Source organism: Acomys russatus, chromosome X (assembly GCF_903995435.1).
Source record: "Acomys russatus chromosome X, mAcoRus1.1, whole genome shotgun sequence".
NCBI classification, from domain to species: Eukaryota; Metazoa; Chordata; class Mammalia; order Rodentia; family Muridae; genus Acomys; species Acomys russatus.
The window spans coordinates 96,927,112-96,932,742 of NC_067169.1; the positions used below are offsets into that span (position 1 = coordinate 96,927,112).

Consider the following 5,631-nt stretch of genomic DNA (forward strand, 5'->3'; position numbering starts at 1 on the left):
TCTAGAAAGAGAAGCTGACCCCAGCATAAGTTCTAGAATGTCTTATAACTTTTTAAACAAAACCACAAACTACAAAAAACATTATCACTCTAGACAAAATAACAGACATTAGAAAAATACCACACACTCCCTAACATATTAATGACATGATCATATGCATATACAAATTGTTCTAAGGAGTGTCACATTATTTCCTAGTTCTTTGGAAGAGAGAAAAAAGAGCCATCAAAGAATAGACAGGATTAGTTAACAGTGTCAAAATCTTCCACTCTCTTGACCAAAACATCTCATAGCATTAATCTTCACAAGTCATTCATTGGTAATAGTCTCCTGTTCCTAAATCTATCTCCAATAAAACTCTAAATTTACTTGGAATGTGTCTGACCTCTGTAACAGAAGAGAAAATACATTGTATGCCTTCTGGGTTAAGTCAGAAAGATTTCTCACCATGTTAACTATTGTTTTGACCACAACACTTACATTTCTACTCTAACACTTCTTTGTGCCCCTCTACATTTATTTCAGCAAGTACAAGTAAGGATAAAAACACATGACCAAAGCTTCTTACCTTTTGTATTCATATTTTTATCTATACATTGACTCAGCTAACTTAGAGTCCTACAAACAACAGATCATGTTCTAGTAATGGTATTTATTTGGCTTAGACTTCCAGGTAACAGTTCATCACTTAGGGAAGTCACAATATGAACCCAAGAAAGAACTGAAACAGAAAGTATGGAAGAGTGTCATTTACTGTCTTGCTGTCTCTGGCTTCTGCTCAGCCAGCATTTGAATATGGCCCAGACCACCAGGCTAGGGATGTACAGACCACAAGTGCACCACAAGCACAGTAATCAAAATGAAAATTAACAGCTTAACCTTTTCTAGCACTGTCCCCCAGTTCAAAAGTTAGTGAAATTTAAGGATATTCTTTCTTCTTCACTAAGCCTCTCCTGTAAAGCTGCATGATAATAACACTCATGTTAAAAAAATGTTTGAGAACAAACTGAACAGCTGTAAACACCCTTGATACTCAATTGAGCCAACTCCCTGTATAAATGCAGTGGAGTCACAAAGAAAGAGGCCTTGACCACACATTAATATACATTAACACAGATCATTCAAAGTAGGCCATTAGGCATCAGAGGCCAAGGTTTTAGTTTTGGGGGTTTTTTGTTTGTTTGGTTTTGATTTTCTTTTTTGTTGTTGTTTTTGTTTTTTGTTTGTTTTCTTTTTTGGTCAGAAAAAAATGGCAGCCTTCCTTAGGGGAGAACAGACTGCTTATTGGATACAGAAGATACACTCACAGAGTACAAAATACATAACTGCATATTCTCCATCCATGGTCCATGGCATGAAGGCCTGGTGGACCCATCAAAGGCCTAAGACACTAAACTCCTTCTGTCCTAGCCTCACAACCAGAATTACTTTGGGCAAGAGAGAAAGTAAATCTCCAGTGGTTCATACATCAGTGATCCCTGGGGAACTGGCAGGTGGGAGATTCTGAGGCTGTGAGGCTTGGGCTCACCACTGCCTCCTAGCCAAGGGACAGGGGACATAAGGAGAGGGTGTATGAGGCACAGTTACCTTGGCAAAGAGTGGTCTCTTCCATTTCCCAGTGGAGGTGCCATATGTAGAAAAGAGGGCCTAGCCCAAGGCTGCCTCCTGAGGAGTTGAATGGAATAAGAATTTTCCAGCTGTCAGAAGCTCTTAGTCTAGCCAAGGCCTGAGCTAGGCTCTGCCTGCCCCCTTCCTGTGCACATAAATCAGCTATAGCAGAAGGAAGCTTAGATTCTAGCTTCCTATGGTTGTGGTGGTAGTAGTGGTAGTAGTGGTGGTGGTAGTGGTGGGTGGTGGTGGTGGTGGTGGTGGTGGTGGTGGTGGTGGTGGCGGTGGTAGAGGTGGTGGCGGTGGTAGGGGTGGTGGTGGTAGGGGAAACCATAACAGCTATAGGGACTGTTGTGCTTTAGTCCTCTGGGAAAGCAGGCCCTGCGGCCCTACCCTACTTCCTAAAAGGGTTTCCTCCAGCCTGAGACTCAGTGAGGCCAGCCTAGAAAGGTAATGCTATGAAAAGAAATGGGCACAGAACATATAGAGCAAAGCTTGCTCTTACAGCAAGGTCAGCACCCAAGGCACCCAGGGTTCAAAGGCAGGTAACACAGTACGGCTAAGTTCCAGGATGAGGTTTAGAGAAGCCAAGCAGAAGGGGAGCTGAGCAACCCAGGACTCTGCCTCAATTCGGCAACTCCTTTCTTTCCGCTTCCTTTTGGAAGTTTGCAAGGGTGTACACCAATCGCCAGCCCCTACCTTGACCACCTATTCCCAGACCAAACACTAGATGGCGCCATCGTGGAGCTACAAAGGAGGGCATTGGCAGCTCCAGAAGATAAGCAAAGGATAGAGCAAGAGTTTTCAATGGAATTCTGAGGTGAACCTTCTTCAGGCACATTCCTTTAACCTGTCACTGTTGGGAAGGAGGCAGATGAATAATGAAATGCATCCGAGTAGGACAGAGAGACAATAGCGGGCCCTGCAAAAGCGCTGAGGGTGATAGACAGAATCCCTCTCATAGAGCGGCTAGAGCCTGAGGTTATGGTCCATGCCACAGTCCTACTGCCAGAGGTGCTGGCAAGTCTGAGGGCTAGAAGGGGTCCCTGATGGCACCATGAAGAAAGAGTCCTTGGCTCAGGAAAATGGTGGGGTTGCTTGGATCTAACTAGAGCTAAGGGACCAATGAAGCACCTGGGCCTTGCAATGTAGCTATGGCAAAAGCTAGACCTCCCACAAGAGCAAGCACAATCTTAAAGATTAGCATGGTAGAGAATACGGGAGCTAGACCAATGCTTTGTGGAGGAAAGGGGGTTATAAAAGGAATGGGTTAAAAGAATCCTGAGCCATAGGAGCCTTTCTACCCCCACACTGTAGGTCTCTTTGGTCCAAGGATGAGGCAAACATTAAGAGATCAGGAGGACTGGGTCCTACACCTTTTCCAAAATCAAACAGAGCAGCTGCCTCCCAGTCCATTCTGTCATAACAAGGCCAGGAACATGATAGGAGGTGGGGCTAGTAAGGCATAGAGAATAGAAGAGCTGGGCCCAGGCATGCTCTACACATGGCAGACCATGAGACCTAGCTAGAGAGAAGGAATTGGGCCCAGGTGACATGGCAGAAAGTGGCCAGGATGAGACGAGAGTGTGATAATGTCATAGCTGGTGGCTCAGCCATTACAGTGCTGTTGATAGCGCAGGTTGAGCTCCGGCAGTTCGCACTCCCAAACACAGCATGACTTGTTGGAGCATGTGAAGGGGCTGAAACATGTGAACTGAGAGGATTCGGTGCTCTGGCAATGAGAAGAAGCACGCTTGAGGAGATTCTGAGAAATAGATGGATGCACATTCTTCATGAATGAAGTGACTGCTGTGCTTACTATTCATGGGTGTCTTAGGGACTGCAGTGAAGTCATCTGGGCTCCAGGGTCCACTGTCCTTGGCCAGATCAGATACACTAGGCCAGGGCACCCCAAAAACTATATTTTCCCCTGAGGATCTGCTGGTATAGCAGGGTGCAGTTATCATCCTCAAAGGATATGGTGCCACTGAGCAGGATGTAGGCAATGACACCCACTGCCCACATATGCACAGAATTGGTGTAGGGTTTTCGAACCAGGACCTCAGGAGCAATATATTCAAATGTGCCACAAATGGTCTTCATCAGGAAGTCATCAGCTCTCTTTCAGGCACTGGCCAAGCCAAAGTCAGTGATGATGATCTTGGAGTCAGTGCCTGGGTGGTAGTAGAGGAGATTCTCAGGCTTGAGTCTCAGTCGGTATGTGATGCCAAGGACATGCAAATACCAGACACCATCCAGTACCATTTGCAGCACTCTTGTGGCATCCCGCTCAGTGAAAGAACCCTTGGAAATAATCTGGTCAAAGAGCTCACCACCAGTGGCTAGCTCCATCACCATGTACACACGCTCCTGTGTCTCAAACACTTCCACCAGCTGGAAGATGTTGGTGTGGCACACCAGGTACAGCACACAGAGCTCACATACCTCCCACTCTTCTCGGTACTTGGTCTCAATCATCTTGAGAACATATGGCTGTCGTGTTGTCCAGTGTTCCACACAGACCACTTGGCTAAAGCCTTGATATCATAAAAGCCTCGACCAATCAAGGCCTTGATACCATAGTTAGCTGTCAAACACGGGTCAAGTTTGGTCCTGTACTTTGCCACCCTGGCCCTACATGGGTTCGGAGGCAGGCTCTGTGTGGCCAGTACCAGGACATACCAGGGCAGGGAGGTGTATATCAACTGGTAGCTGGGAACCCACCTTTGAGAAGGCCAACCTCTGTGATAAAGTGCTTGTATATATCATTCTTAGTGCCCCTGTAGGGCTCCACTTTCTTGACAAGATCCAGTTGGACATCCTTGGGTAGCTGACAAAGGACCTTGCTTGCCCCACAGCCAATCACCGACATGGGAACATCCTCTCCAGTGAGGCAAGCAGTGGGCTTTTCGAAGTCTTGGCAGCTCAGCCCACTGGTCTCCCAGCCCAGGCCACTGGCAATGCCATCATCATCCCTCTCGGCATCATCCACTCACTCATTCAATGGAAATTGACCCAGGGACAGTTCTAGGTGCAATGACCAAAATAAAATATAGTTCCTGTCTTTCATACATTATATTCTAATGGAAGAAGTAGGCAAGTACCTAGGAAATAAATTCCATACAGATGATTAAGATAGGAAAAAGCATAAAGCATAACAAGGTTCATTAGGCTCCTCTTATGCAACACTTCAGCCTCCCTTGGATTTGTTCTTTATTTCAGCCGTAGCAATAATAAATAGTTTCATACAGGATTCAAGCAGCTTCAAGTGTAGTCAATATGGCACTGTCTTGTAAGAGCTGTTCACTGAGGCTCCTGCCTCCTGCTCCAGGTTTCTTTTTAAACTGCCTCTTCTACCTTGACCGTCCTAATAACTTTTGGCAAGGGGCCATTTGTCATTCTACAATGAGTCTCACAGTTTGTTGTAGACATTGCTACGTAGGGACTAAGCAGCTGATGAGAATTTCTGCCTCCTTTATAATCCGCAGATCATGGTGCTGATGTACATACCCTGAACCACTTCAGATACCCAGCAGGAGTCAAACTGCAACTGCCCATCACTGTGGTCAACTCTATAAGTAGCCATTATATTAACTTGCCACCTCTATTATGTACTTCTCTTTCTCTTCATTCTTGCCTCCTGAGATCACATCCGCAAAGAATCAACTTGCATAAAAACTATTATGATCAACATTTAAGTAAAGGCCTTTAAATGCTAAATGGTCTCTATAGGCTTAAAATTTGGAAACCTACTTTATTGAGGGTTCTTAAACACTTCAACCTCACTTCGAACCCATCGACCAGAGGGAGGAGAAAGTGTTAATAGGAAAAAGGGGTTGTGGACCTGTTTAGACATAGTTCTTTGGGCCAGTTCCACTCTGTGTTGTCAGGATACCCTCAGTCCAGTCCAATAGCCACATCAAACAGCTACATGAATCTGTGGTGGTAGCAGGATCCAGCAGAAACTGCTAGACTCCACCCACATCAGCACAAGTCAGTAGAAGCCAACAGAATCAGCCAGGG

The 5,631-nt window shown here is 45.6% G+C and overlaps 1 pseudogene; it reads right to left on the minus strand.

Moving 5' to 3' along the window:
- Positions 1-3,217: 3,217 nt before the first annotated feature.
- LOC127185426 (serine/threonine-protein kinase H1-like) lies at positions 3,218-4,480 on the minus strand (annotated as a pseudogene).
- Between the last annotated feature and the right edge of the window lie 1,151 nt (positions 4,481-5,631).